At 44.7% G+C, this 15,394-nt stretch overlaps 1 non-coding gene across 1 annotated transcript; it reads left to right on the top strand.

Annotated features, from left to right (window-relative positions):
* Positions 1-13,084: 13,084 nt before the first annotated feature.
* trnai-aau (transfer RNA isoleucine (anticodon AAU)) lies at positions 13,085-13,158 on the top strand. Its single transcript has one exon. It is a non-coding gene; the product is annotated as a tRNA-Ile (tRNA).
* Positions 13,159-15,394: the final 2,236 nt, after the last annotated feature.

Genomic DNA, 15,394 nt, shown 5'->3' on the forward strand with positions numbered 1-15,394 from the left:
TAAGGTCTGATTCATTCTTTCCACCCGTCCTGAAGAGGGAGGGTGCCAAGGGGTATGGAAGTCCCATTGGATTCCCAATCCCCTAACTATTTCTTGTTATAGCTTCGAGGTAAAATGACTTCCTTGGTCTGAAGTGCTGTGGCTGCCACAGCTTGCACACACTCTGGCCATCCCTTTTAGCTATTTCATTGTGGTTTCTGCCACTTAAAATCAAAGCTCAGCAAAGCTATTATTCCTAACTTGGCTATATTTCCCATTAAGCATAGTGCCATGCCTTTCTGCTCACTTCCACATTCCCCCCTTTTATCATTCTATGATAACCTTCTCTCTCTACTGATCAACTTATATATGATTATATATATTCACTAGGATTATATGGATCTATTTACTCAAATAACATTTAAACAGTATAAGATAAAAGCAAATATAAAAAACTCAGCCACTGCTGAATCAGAAGGGTAGGCTGAGCCACCCTCTAACAGTTATGAAGTCATTTCTGATAAGCTGTCCCTCCCGACAGCACTGAAGCTAGCTTGTTAGCAGGACATGACTGATTAATTGTGTCAGGGTAGGCTGAGCCACCCTCTAACAAGGGGGCGTGTATTAGCCTGGTAGGTATGTTTTTCATTCTAGCCTTTCCCTAGGATTGTCATGTCTGGGTGATAAGAAGAGTGCTGTTGAAGTACAATGTCTCGCTCTCTCTCTCTCTCGCTGTACCAGCTGCAAGGCCAAGTTGCCTCTGCAGCCCTGAAGTTATGAAGTCAGCTAGCTTGTTAGCAACACATGACTGATTAATTGTTTCGTCTTAAATGTTCCCATGTAATTCTGTTCTTAAAAATTCTAAAATCTAAATTCTGTTCTCACAGTTCCCCCTTTTGATTCTTCAAAACATTTTTAAAAATCAATCCCTTGATCACACATAGGTGCCTTTAGTGGTCTCTATTTGTCTAGAAACAGCCTTCAACACCCAGAGGGGTCGCACTCAATACGTCGCCTGCTTGTGCCATAAGAGGGGCCTGCGGTAACTCTGTAAAGGCATAAGTTTTGCAGGGGCTTCAACTACTTGTTTACAACAATGCCTTTTACTATCAGATTTCTAAGGTCTTTCATCTGGCCCCTATGGCCGATATTATTGTGCTGCCACTGCGGGTCTTGATTAGGGTATTTTTGTTCAGCTGGTTCGTTTCCCCCTGCCCCGGGAGGGTTTTCTCTTTCCCAAATTTTCAGTGGTCTTCTACGAGGACTTTAATTTCCTTTTTAAACACTCTTACCTCTCCTGACGTTAATGGTGCACTAACAAATCCCATTTCATTATTTCCTATTGGTACCTCTCTCAAGGGCATCATTGTCTTAGGAGACTCTCTGTCTCTATCGTCGTCGTTATCGTCGGGTTTAGGGGTGGTCCTTCTTGCTGTCCTTAGATCATATTTGGGTCTTTTTCTCCTTGGTTTTTGACTCTAAATCCCAATACCCCAACATCCGTCCCAATGGACTTTCTGGAGGGATGTTGCCGGCAGACTTTCCTTGTCTCCCATCGTCTTCCTTTTTAGACGATTTATTTCCCATGGTTAACTGAAGGGTCTTGTACCCTATGGTATTCACCTCCTAACTGAAGGGTCTTATACCCGACAGTATTCACCTCCTAACTGAAGGGTCTTGTACCCTACGGTATTCACCTCCTAGCTGAAGGGTTTTGTACCTTACGGTATTCACCTCCTAACTGAAGGGTCTTATACCATACAGTACTCACCTCCTAGCTGAAGGGTCTTATACTGCAGGACTGTAAAATTCACTCCTCAAGGACTTTTGGTACTTAGAAGGTCTTATCCTACAGTTAACCATAAGTCACCAAGATAATACTTAAAAGTCCTTTTTCTTACCTTGGTCCGTGCACGGAGTTGCCTGACTTCACATGTGTACCTGCCGCACTAAATACTCGTTCAGAGTGACTTCCCTAGGATCGTTTTCAGTCAATTACTCGGGTCCGCTACCAACGAGAGAAACGAGACCGTTTTTAAATTAACGGGACGCGTCTTCTCGTTTGTCGTCGGCCGCGGTCCCGGCAATGATGAAGAGATCCCGGACGAGCCCCCAATTGTGAGAAACGTAGCCCACTTAATAATAATTTACACCAAGTCAAACTCTGAAGAAGTAAGTTTATTTAACGTTCTTGCAAGATCGGGTGTCCTACAAGCAGGCACACCGATCAACATATTCAGTTCATGTTTATACAATACAAATCCATTTGTCCACGCCTTTATTTTACATTATTGGTTATAACGTATTATGACACTAACCTATCCTCTGGTTGCTACAGTCTCCTCCTCTGTTTACTTCTCCCCCTACTCTAACTTTCTAGCCCCTAACTCTTGTTTTTGTTTTACCTTATTTGGCTCTCCATTGTGTGTTTTAACTTGCAGCTGTCAGCCTTTATCTTAGTGGGGCAGTTTCTTATTCACTACATCCTTTGTTCTAACTCTTGCTGTTTCTCTTTTATCTGCCTAAGCACAATTATTAAGTGATGTACTGTCCCAAGGTCTGTACTTACATACCCTTATCAGTTCTCTTTTTCAGTGATGTACTGTCTTAAGGTCTCTACTTACATACCCTTATCAGTTCTCTTTTTCAGTGATTTCATTATGTTGCGCACAAATGACTTCTTGGTAACTTTCCACAAGCTGTAGAAACAACATTTCAGTATTTCTTATTCTCACAGAATGCTGACAGGGGAGGGGAAGATGAGGTAGGTGGTGGCATCACGCTGGAGGTGGTGGAAATGGTGGAAGATGATCCTTTGGATGTGGAGGCAGGTGGGGTGGAAAGTGAGGACAAGGGGATTCCTGTCGCAGTTCTGGGAGGGAGGGGAAGGGGGAAGGCAGAGGTTGATGGTCCTGTCAACGACACTGGGAGGGGGGCAAGGGGTGGGGGTTGAAATCTGGTGATGTTGTTGAGTTTAATTTCAAACACTCCTTGAACTCTCTGCCGATGAAGACTGAAAAAGGGAAGAGCAACCACACAACAAGGGTCTCAAATCCAAGACCCTGAGATTAAAAGTCTCATGCTGTACCAACTGAGCTAACAAGGCCTGAAACAGTACTTCTACTCTGATACAGTAAATCCACTTACAGAAGCCCCAAAGTGTGAGAAATTCCTCTCACTCATCAATAATAAATCTGAAATCTTTTTACCTTCCAAATGCTGCCATCTATTTTGTCAGTATTTATTTCTCTCTCCTTTTTATTTAGTTCATGCATTTCTTCAGAATTTTCTTTTTCAATTATGTCTGAGGGAAGAAATGAACAGATCTGGCAGCTCAAAACTGGGCATCCATGAGGCACTGTGGGCCATCAGCAGCAGCAGAATTGTATTTAAGCACAATATGTTACCTCATGGCCTGGCATATCCCTCACTCTACCATTACCATCAAGCCAAGGGAGCAATAGTGGTTCAATGAAGTGTGCAGGAGGGCATGTCAGGAGCAGCACCAAGCAGACCTAAAAATGAGGTGTCAACCTGGTGAAGCTACAACACAGAATTACTTGCATGTCATATAGCGGAAGCAGCATGCAATAGACAGAGCTCAGCAATCTCACAATCAACAGATCAGATCAAAGCTCTGCAGTCCTGCCACATCCAGTCCTGAATGGTGGTGGATAATTAAACAATTAACAGGAGTCACAGAGAGTCATACAGTCGTACAGCATAGAACCAGGCCCTTTGGCCCACCGCGTCCATGCCGACCATAATGCCTATCTATACTAATCAGACCCGCCTGCATTTATTCCATATCCCTCCATGCCTTGCTCATTCAAGTAGCTGTCCAGATGCCTCTTAAATGTGACTACTGTTCCTGCCTCCACCAGGCAGCTCATTCCAGATACCCACTATTCTTTCTGTGAAAAATTTACCCCTTTGACCCCTTTTAAACCTCCTCCCTCTTAGCTTAAATCTATGCTCTCTAGTTTTAGTCACCCCGACCATGGGAAACAGAGTCTGGCTATCTACACTATCTATGCCTCTCATAAAGCGTGACGTAGGAGTGAAGAACGAGTGACCAAGAGGAGGAAAGTGGCACGGCATAGAGCTAATGGCTGGAGTGGGGGTTGGGGGGCTGGGAGCGAGTGGCAGGAGAGCTGGGTGACGCGAACAGGGAACAATCGGCCAGGGGAGCAGCGAGGTGGAGAGCGAGCAGCTGAGGAGAAGAAGCGTCAAGGCCGAGTGGGGAGAGCTCCAACCTCAAAGTCTCCCATTCAGCCGCTTCCTTCAGCTGAGTGAGAGGCTGGATACCCGATGACGCTTTAGCGTGCATGTGCGAAGATGGACCAGGCGCTGATTTGCGCTGATGTTGGTGCTGAGCCATGACATCATCCTGTGCATGTGCCACTTAATACTGGCAAGATGTAGCTGTGCCTATGCGCAGCTTGGCGCTCTCTGATGATGTCAGCAGGCCGCTCCGTTGATAGGAATCACATTGTGTCAGCAGTGCCCACAACCCAGGAAAGAATAAAAAAGAGATTTACCACAATGGTTGCAGGGTGAGGGATTTCAGTTATGTGGAGAGATTGGAGAAGCTGGGGTTCTTCTCCTTGCAGCAGAGAAAATTCAGAAAAGATTTGACACATTTGTTCAAAATCATGGAGGTTTTCAATAGTTTAAATAAGGAGAAACTGTTTCCAGTGGTAAAAGGGTCAGTAAGCAGAGGACACAGATATCAGGTGATTGGCAGAAGAACCAGAGGTGACATGAGGAACCATTTTTTACACTGCAATGTGTTGTGATAAAGAAAGAAAAGACTTGCATTTATATAGCACCTTTCCTGACCACTGGACATATCAAAGCACTTTGTAAACAATGTAATACTTTTGAAGTGTAATCACTGTTGTAATGTCAGAAATGCAGCAGCTAATACCCACAAACAGCAATGTGATAATGACCAACTGATCTGATTGAGGGGCAAATATTGATCACAACACCAGGGAGAATTGCTCTTCACTTGTTTGAAATTGCAGCATGGGATCTTTTACATTCACCCAAACATGCAGACCAGGTCTTGGTTTAACATCACACCTGAAAGGCAGCACCTTCAACACCCTCAGTGCTGCACTGGAGTGTCAGCTGTGCAATCTGAACCCAGAAGCTTGTGATTTCGAGGTGAGTGTGACCAACTGATCCACAGCTTTTACCTGAGTCTCAATCCTTCTACCAACAGTTACTCTCTATCGGATCTGTCACGACCCCTCATGATTGTGAACACCTCTATCAAATCTTCTCTCGAAGGAGAACAACCCCAGCTTCTCCAATCTATCCACATAACTGAAATCCTAACCACACGTTGCAGAAAGGAATTTTTCCTCATGTTCCTTCTGGTTTTGTGAGTCACTTTAAATCTGTAACCTTCGGTTACTGACCGTTCAGCAGTTAGAAACAGTTCCTCAGTATTTACTCTACCTCAAACCTTCAAGGAAGCTCTGCAAAGTAACTGAAAATCAAGTTGTCAGAAGTGGGATTTAAACACATGCCTCCAGTGAAAGCTGCAACCTGAACAGAGAAGCTGAAACCGCTCAGTCACCTCAACTGTTCAGACCTTTTTGACCTCGTCATCACTTCTGTCCTTTGAAAGGTTCACTCAGTTCAGGAGCTTGTTCAATATTACTGGAATGCTCAGTGATTGGGATATTAACTCCCCCGGGTTTTCCTGAGCTTGTTCTCGGTGTATGGGGATGTTTATCCTGGGCCGTGGAATCTTGCATCCCTGTAATGGACATTAACCCACTGATTGAATCTGTATTCACTGCTTTCCGCTGGTGCTGGGTAATTGCAGAGTGTGGGGCCGGAATGTTGCTGCTTCTCCCGGCCTCACTCACTCTGGGAAAGAGTGAATAATTGATGCGTCTGTTTCTGTATCTGAAATGTGACTTCGATCTGCTGTTATTAACCGAGGCAGCGCTGCAGAAGGATACGTTAATAATCTCTAACTAATCAACTGCAAACAGTCAGAATGTGTAACTTTGAGCAGCGCTTTCTGCACCGTCAGGGCTGGAAAGTTGAGGGAGGGAGAGACACTGTCAGTATCTGAGTGCACACAGCACTGCACAGAGAAAGAGCCAATATACCGGGGCAGAGACACAGTGTATCTTTTCACATTTAATCACAATAATATCCGGAGTCAGGAACTGAAAAGGATGAAAAACCGAATAATAACAGCAAAAGTAAGAAAACTAAGCAATTATAGATTAGCTGATGAGCATTCTCTGTGTTACCTGATAGGTGAGTTACTTGCCGCAGGATTCCTAGTGTCTGACCAGCTCTTGTAGCCATGATATTTATATGGCTACTGCAATTCAGTTTCTGGTCAATGGTAACCCCCAGGATGTTGATCGTGGGGGATTCAGCAATCGTAATGCTGTTGAATGTCAAGGGGAGAGGGTTAGATTCTCTCTTGTTTCAGAAGGTCATTGCCTGGGACTTGCGTGACTCGAATGTGAAATATCCTTCTTGTCGGGTATTGTATTGTACTGCACAGTGACGACACTTGGAAAGTACTTCATTGGCTGTAAAAGGCTTTACAAAGTCCTGTGGTCGTGAAATGCATGTGTTGCTTTTTCCATTGTTATCAATGTCATTGTGATCAAAAGATAGGTTTCGTGAGCACAAAGTTTAAATCAATGTTGATTCAAATAATGTAAAAGCATCTATATTCTTGCACTATACTTAATAATCACCATCTTCCTATCCTTACAGTGTACAATGTTTTTGACCCTGAAAATGATTCCACAATCTCAGTCCCTCAGACAATTTCAGCCCAGTTCTGATGAAAGATCACAGATCTGAAACGTTAACTCTGTTTCTCTCTCCACAGATGCTGCCAGACCTGCTGAGTATTTCCATCATTTTCAAGAGTCTCGATTTAATGAATAGGAAACTTGTTTCAGATCAGATTGGGAGACAGTGTGAAACCACTCCATTGTACTCATGTCTGAGATTCTGAGGACAGTTGGCTGTTAGTGGAAGACATCATCAATTAAATGTACGTAGCAACAGCTCAGACCAATTATTATTTTACAAGGTGGTGTGATGGCCATCCAGGGGTTAAAAGTAGGGATCTTGTCAGGTTTCAGTGTGCAGGAACACGAGAAGATCTCAGGGGTAAAGGCTCAGATCATCGACCAAGTTCTCCACCTGATGAGGGATCTAGGCTGGACAAAGAGGACCGTGACACTCTGAGACCAAGCTCGACTAGTCCACACACCTGCTAGAGCTGTAAAGTTATATTCCCCAAGTTTGTTCAAGATAATTTTACTTCCAATTATTAAGTACTATTTTACTCTCAATAAAAGTTCTGGACTTATTAATCAAGTATCCTGTTGCTTTAATTGGTTAAAGTCATGCCCAAAGAGATTGTCCACAATAGACTTTCCAGAACTGAAAGATAAGTCTGCAAGGATTGCTAATTTAACAGCCCTGTTTAAAAAGAGAGATAAACCCAGGAACTACAGACCAGTTAGTCTAATGTCAGTGGTGGGGAAACTTTTAGAGACAATTATCCAGGAGAAAATTAACTGGCACTTGGTAGAACATGGGCTAATAAATAACAGCCAGCACAGATTGGTTAACAGAAGATTGTGTATGAATTAATTAATGAATTAATTTCTTTGATGAGGTTTAGAGAGAGTTGACCAGGGTGGTGAGGTTGATGGTGTGTGTCTGCACTTCAAAATTGTGTTTGAAAAAGTACCATAAAATAGACTTGTTAACAAAATTTGAGCAGATGGGATTAAAGAGGCAGTGGCAGCGTGGATACAAGATTGGCTGAGAGACGGAAAGCATAAAGTAGGGTGAATGCTTGTTTTTCAGAATGGAGGGACTAATACAGTAATGTCACTGTTGTTGCAGTGTGTGCAGTGTCTGACCCTGAGCTGTCCTAGGGAGGGGGCTGTTTGTGATTTTCCTGTGGGGTATATTATCATCAGGGTATCTCTCTGAGCTGTCACAGGGATGGGGCAGTGTGTGATATCCTTGTGCATTTCATGCAGGCCCACTGGCGTGTGGTTCCATCCTGATGCCAAGAAACAGAGCCCCATCTATGGGCAAAAAGTCTCACTTCCCTGTGGGTGTCTTGAGAGAGAAGAAGGCTTAGGGAGTAAACCTGGACAGTAAATCCGGAGTGGAGTCCCATACCTGTTACTTATCAGGTAGTTTTCCAGCAACTCCTACAGCAGAGCTGGTACCAAATAGTACTGTTTTTTTCCTTTCCTTTGGACAATACTAGCAATGCTGAGAGGGGGTCCTGATGCTCAGTGTCTCCATACTATTTGCCCAGGCCTGTGCCCTGGAGAGGACACTCCAGCTTCATGGTTAAACATTAGCAAAATATGGGAAGAAACAGTTACCGATTATAAGCTCTCACTCAATTGGTGTAGAGTATGAGCACCAGGGGCTACTTTTGACAGTGGGAGAGATCATCGCGTCTCAATGGATAACTACCACCTACTCCAAGCTGTGCAGCCCCCAGTCAGTTAGGTGCTGTCCTGCCACGACCTACTTGCTTCAATGGGTGCTTGCGGCTTCGAGAGATATCTCTCAACTGGCGGATTGATAATCTATGCACCAGGCAAGACAAACTCAACAAAGAAGACACCAGTGCTTCGCATCACAAGCTGGAATGTAAGGACCATGTGTCCTGGCCTTACCGACAACCTTCTGCAGGTTGATAGCACACACAAGACAGCTGTGATTGACAAGGAACTCACAAGGCTCAATGTGGACATTGCTGTGCTGCAAGAAACTAGACTCATTCAAAGTGGATCCCTCAAAGAGAAACACTACACCTTCTTCTGGCAGGGGAAAGCCCAAGAGGCAACTCGTGAGCATGGAGTGGGTTTCACAGTAAATAACATGCTACTTGTGATGAGTGAACCACCCACAGTAGGCTCAGAGAGACTTCTTACCCTTCACTTGTCAACAAGCGCGGGCCCAGTTAATCTCATGTGCATCTATGTGCCGACACTCACCTCCACCCCAGATGTCAAGGATCAATTCTATGAGACACTTGACACTGCCATCAGTAGAATTCCCAGCACTGAGGGACTGTATCTTCTAGGGGATTTCGACGCAAGCTTGGGTACTGACTACAGCTTGGCCAACGAGCATAGGGCACCAGGGGATTAGCAAGATGAACGAAAATGGACAGAGGTTTCTGGAGCTATGCTGTCACCATGGACTCTGTGTGACGAACAGCTATTTCCAGGTCAAGCTGTGCCACAAGGTGTCCTGGAGACATCCGAGATCATGCCACTGGCACCAGCTAGACCTTATCATCACCAGACGTACCACCCTCAGCAGTGTCCTCATCACACGCAGCTATCATAGCGCTGACTGAGACACTGACCACTCCCTGGTGTGTAGCAAGGTCAGGCTTCAGCCAAGAAAGCTTCACCCATCCAAGAAGAAAGGTCGTTCTCGGATCAACACTTGCCGAACCACTGATCCAGAAAGGACCCAGGAGTTCCTCAACATCCTCGATCAGGCTCTTTCAGAAAACGCCCAAGGCCTCAGTGTGGTATCAAAGTGGAATCATCTGCACGCCACCATCTATAACTCTGCACTCGCTGTGTATAGGAAAAGAGATGGGAGGAATGCTCACTGGTTTGAGGCTTATTGGACTGAAATGGAGTCAGTTACTGCAACTAAGAAGAGAGTCCTCATGAACTACAAACAAGTCACCAGCAAACAAACTCTAGACGCTCTCAGAGCTGCCAGAAACAAGTCTCTGCAGACTGCTCAGCACTGCACCAATCAATACTGGTTAAAACTCTGCAACAGCATACAAACTGCCACTGAATCTGGGGGATGCTAGAGGGACATATGAAGGAATTCAACACACCAAGGTTCCTTAGACAGCACCTTCCATACCCGCAACCTCTACCAACTAGAAGGACAAGGGCAGCAAATTCATGGGAACACCACCACCTGCAAGTTCCCCTCCAAGCCACACACTATCGTGACTTGGCCTTTCCTTCACTGTTGCTGGGTCAAAATCCTGGAACTCCCTTCCTAACAGCACTGTGGGTGTACCTACCTCACACAGACTGCAGCGGTTCAAGAAGGCAGCTCACCACCACCTTCTCATGGGAAATGAGGGATGGGCAATAAATGCTGGCTTAGCCAGTGATGATCACATCACATGAATGAATAAAAAAAAAATTATGAAAGCAATGGGAGCAGCAGTAACTAAATCAACACCTTTGAAGACAAAGACAGGGGTGATCATCACTGAACCTAACAAGCAGATGGAAAGGTGAGTGGAGCATTACCTTGAACTCTACATAACGGAGAACATTGTCATTGAAGTAGCTCTCAGCACCATTCCAGACTTCCCTGTCATGGAGGAGCTGGACAGCGACACCACCATGGAGCTCAACAACGCCATTGACCGTCTTGCCAGTGGTAAAGCCCTGGGAAATGATGATATTCCACCTGGAATCATCAAAAGTGGAAAAGCAGCTCTGCTGCAGCATCCCCATGAACTTCTGTGTCTCTGTTGGAAGGGGAGATCTGCGCCTCTCAACATGCGTGATGCAAACATTGTCACCTTGTGCAACAATAAAGGCAATCGCAGTGACTGCAGCAATTAGCGAGGCATCTGCTTGCTAAGTATTGTGGGGAAGGTCTTTGCTCGCATTGCTCTGACCAGATTGCAGACCCTGACATCACATCTATCCTGAGTCTCAGTGCAGCTTCAGAGCTGGTAGATCGACAGTCGACATGATTTTCTCACTTCGGCAGTTACAGGAGAAGTACTGTGAACAGTACAGACCACTCTACATTGTCTTTATAGACATCACCAAGGCCTTCGATCTTGTTTGCAGAGACGGACTCTTCAAATTGCTGTGGAAACTAGGCTGCCCTCCTGAACTCTTGGGCGTCATCTCTTCTTTCCACGAGAACATGCACAGTTCCGTCAGTTACAATGGAGCAACATCAGACACTTTCACGATCAGCAGTGGGGTAAAACAGGGCTGTGTCCTGGTGCAAACTCTCTTCGGAACGTAGGAGGAGGCAGTTTACCCTGTCGAGCCTGATCTGTCATTCAATTACATCCTTGATGATCATCTCCCTCAACACCACTTTCCCGCGCTCTCCCCATATCCCTTGATGTCATGAGTATCAAGATTTCTATCAATTTCTGTCCTGAACATGCTCAATGATTGAACTTTCACAAACCCCTGAGGTAGAGAATTCCAAAGATTCACCACCCTCTGAGTGAAGAAATTCCACCCTATCTCAGTTTTAAATGGCCTTTTAAATGAAACTTTAAGGAATACAAGCCCCGTTTCCTCAGAAGACAATCCCACCATCCCAGGGATTAGTCTGGTGACCCTCCGTTGCACTCCCTCTGTGTCAAGTATATCCTTCCTTAGATAAGGAAACCAAAACTGTGCACAATACTCCAGCAGGATCTCACCAAGGCTCTATACAATTGCAGCAAGACATCTTTATTCCTGTACTCATGACCCCTCGTGTTAAGGCCAACATACCATTTGCCTTCCTAATTGATTGCTGCACCTGCATGCGAGCTTTTAGTGTCTCATGAACAAGGGCACCCAGGTCCCTTTGGACATCAACACTTCCCAACCTCTCACCATTTAAGAAATATTCTGTCTTTCTGTTTATTCTACCAAAATGGATAACTTCACACTTATTCACATTATATTCCATCTGTCATTTCATTCACTTATCCTGTCCAAGTCCCCTGGAAGCCTCCTTGTAACCTCCTCACAGCTCACATCCTTTACAATTGGCATATTCTTCTCCATGCTGCTATTTTAAACTTTCAGTGACTCAGATGGGGGTGTCCACCTGCATACCAGAGCTGATGACAAGCTGTTCATCTTGGCAAGACTGCGCACCAAGACCAAAATGAGTCAGTTCTTGGTCTGTGAGTTGCTGTTTGCTGATGACGCTGTGCTGACATCCCATAATGAAGTTCATTAACAGCAGCTTGTATATCGGTTCTCCCTGGCCTGCAAGGAGTTTGGACTGACGATCAGCATCAGGAAGATCAAAGTTATGGGCCAGGACGTAGAGACTCCACCTTCCATCAACATCGACAGCCTCACTTTGGAGGTTGTCAACAGCTTCACAGACCTTCGATCAACAATCACCAGCAATCTGGCCCTTGATACTGAAATCAGCACCAGGATTGTCAATGCTGCAGCTGTCATGTCAAAGTTGAGAAGACGAGTGTGAACCGACAGCAAACTGATCGAAAATACAAAACTCCGCGTGTACCAGGCTTGTGTTCTCAGCACCCTCCTTTCTAGTGGAGAAGCATCAACAACTTATGCAAGCCAAGAAAAGCAGCTGAACAGCTTCCACCTCCGCTGTCTCAGATGGATATTGGGCATCTCCTGGCAGGACAGAGTGCCGAATGCAGAAGTACACCAGCGTGCAGGGATCTGCAGCATGTTTGCCCTCTTGAGTCAGCAGTGACTCTGTTGACTGGGTCATGTGTGCTGAATGGATGACGGTCGCTTTGCCAAAGACATGCTCTTTGGTGAGCTTGCTATCAGCACGAGACCAACAGGTCACCCACGTCTGTGATACAAGGACATCTGCAAAGCGAGATCTCAAGCTGACTGGGATTGGAGTCGATGCATGGGAAGTCCTTCCTGCTGACTGGAATTCCTGGAGAAAGGCATTCAGGAAGACCATGGGAAAAGCAGAGGACAAAAGAAATGACCAGATGGTGGGAAAGAGAGCTCAGAGGAAGGAAAAATTATCCGTCGACCTCGGGCCAATGATATTCATCTGTACCAGCTGAGGAAGGGATCGTCACTCACGAGTCGTCCTCTCCAGCCACAACAAACGATGTTTCACACAGAAGTGACGTACACCCCGGGTGTAGCCCATCGTCTTCCGAGACGGACGGTTGCCGATTACAATTACAACTACAGCTACAACTACAAGAGCGAGTCAGAGGCTGGGAACACTGCCGTGACGAACTCAGCTCTTGACTCGCCAAAGCCTGCCCACTATCTACAAGGCCTTCCTCTGATTTCAATTGCACACACATTCGTGATCTGGCTCTGTAGCTTAGTTAGTTAAAGCACCTGTCTAATAAACAGGAGATCCTGGGTTCAATTCCCAGCAGAGCCTTATTTCACAGTAGCAACATGCTTGAAAAGTTTCATTATCAACATTGACATCTGTGTCTTGTGAACTTTAATTCAAAATACTTGATGGATTTCAATCGCATAAAAAAACAGCCTTTGTGAAGGATATGAGATTGGAATGGCTGATTCCTCCTTGTACAGAATTTCAGTGCTGATACATCAAAGGTAACTTCTTTGACATCAATTTGTTCACAGTTCAATTCAACCTGGAAAACAGCTTGATATTAATCTCACTGAAGGAGAGTGTTTGTGTCATTATGTGTTGCTTTTAACCGAGACTGGGACATGACGCAAGTGGGAGGGTTTATCTGAGGTTTGGAATATTTGTCAGTCAGGAACAAGAAAAATCAAAGGAACCAATAAGAAAACCTAAGTCTCATGTGGTAACCGAGAAACGGTGAGAAGATATTAAACTTTGTTGTATTCAATACAACTGTGTGAACTTTGATCTTTCCTGACTTTTATAAACAGTATTTGAAGGGTCTCAGTAAAAATGTTCAGTGTTGATGAGAGTGGGGTCTGGGTGAGCAGCTGCTTCATGTGACAGGGTCAGGACTGGATGCAGGAAGTTCTCTGACAGTCTCTCTCTGATGGGTGGAGTTGATTTTCAACTGGCAGCTGTTGCTGTTTTGATAATTCAAGTTCCCTCCACCGATTTTTTTGGACAGACAGTGCAGTATGAGGATGTAAAGGGTTAATGCTGAAGAGAAGTGGGATTAACCCCTCCCACAATCAGAGTGATGATGTAACAGTCACATGAGATGAGGTTTGGGAGGAGAGAGCAGCACCAAGGATGCGAGTTTCGGAGGCTTGATGAGTGTGTATATAGTATTGTGTAAATTAGAAAAGAGTTCTTAGTTCTTTCAGCAGGAAATGTATCCAGAAAATATCACGAAACTCACAATTTTATTATTCAGGAGTTGGAACACAGTGATATTAACTCCAAGTGACAGTAGTGGTTTCATTTAACAAAAGAAAAGGAGAGAATAATATTGCTCAATGATTGAAATCCCCCAGTGAGGAGACAGTTAAACAGGTGATCTGTTGGGGCATCCTTCGATCCAAGGTTTCGGCAGCATTTAATCTCCCTTTTTGGTGAAATTCTCTGTTTTTTGCATCTTTTTAAATCCAGCTTTTATGGACCAGTGAAAAAACTGAAAAAAGTGAACAGATCCATCCTTTCTTTTCTTCCTTCTTCCCATCAGTTTCTCTTTTCTGTCCCAATTTAATCTGCTGTTTTATCCATTCCAATCATAATTCAACATTCCAATCAAATCTATTTGTTATTCCACAGTGTCTCTCCATGTGTTTTATTCTGTTGTATTCTCTCACAGTCTGTTTGATGATCAATTTTACATCTGACTCTCTGTTCTGGTGAAGATCAGAAGCAGTGTTATCTGTTTGCAACACCCGACAAGTCGGCCTGAGGCTGTGTCTCATCGATAATGTGGAGTTGGGAACATAGGAACATAGGAGCGGGAGTCGGCCATTCAGCACATCGAGCCTGCCCCACCATTCAACATGATCATGGCTGATCATCCACTTCAATGCCCTTTTCCCCACACTTTCCTCATATTCCCTTATGTCATTTGTATTTAGAAATCTGTCAATCTCTGCTTGAAACATACTCAATGACTGAGCTTCCACAGCCCTCTGGGGTACAGAATTCCAAAGAATCACAACCCTCGGAGTAACAACATTTCTCCTCATCTCTGTCCTAAGTGGCTTGCCCCTTATTTTGAAATTGCGTCCCCTGGTTCTCGACTCCCCAAGCAGGGGAAACATCTTAGCTGCATCTACCCTGACTGTCCTTTAAATATTTTGTAGGTTTCAATGAGATCACCTCTCATTCTTCAAAGCTCCAGAGAATACAGCCCCAGTTTCCCCAATCTCTCTTCATAGGACAGTCCCACCATCCCAGGAACAAGTCTGATGAACCTTCTTTGCTCTTTATCTATGGCAATAATATCCTTCCTAAGGCAAGGGGACCAAAACTGCACACAGTACTCCAAGTGCAGTCTAACCAAGGTTCTATACAATTGAAGCAAAAATTCACTACTCCTGTACTCAAATCCTCTTGTGATAAAGGCTAACATACTATTAGCCTTCCTAATTGCTTGCTGCACCTGAATGTTAGCTGTCAGTGACTTATTGCCATGGATACCAGGTCACCCTAATACTCTATACCTCAGTTAATAAAGGAAATGATTCCATTTACC

This window comes from Heterodontus francisci, unplaced genomic scaffold, assembly GCF_036365525.1.
Source record: "Heterodontus francisci isolate sHetFra1 unplaced genomic scaffold, sHetFra1.hap1 HAP1_SCAFFOLD_61, whole genome shotgun sequence".
NCBI classification, from domain to species: Eukaryota; Metazoa; Chordata; class Chondrichthyes; order Heterodontiformes; family Heterodontidae; genus Heterodontus; species Heterodontus francisci.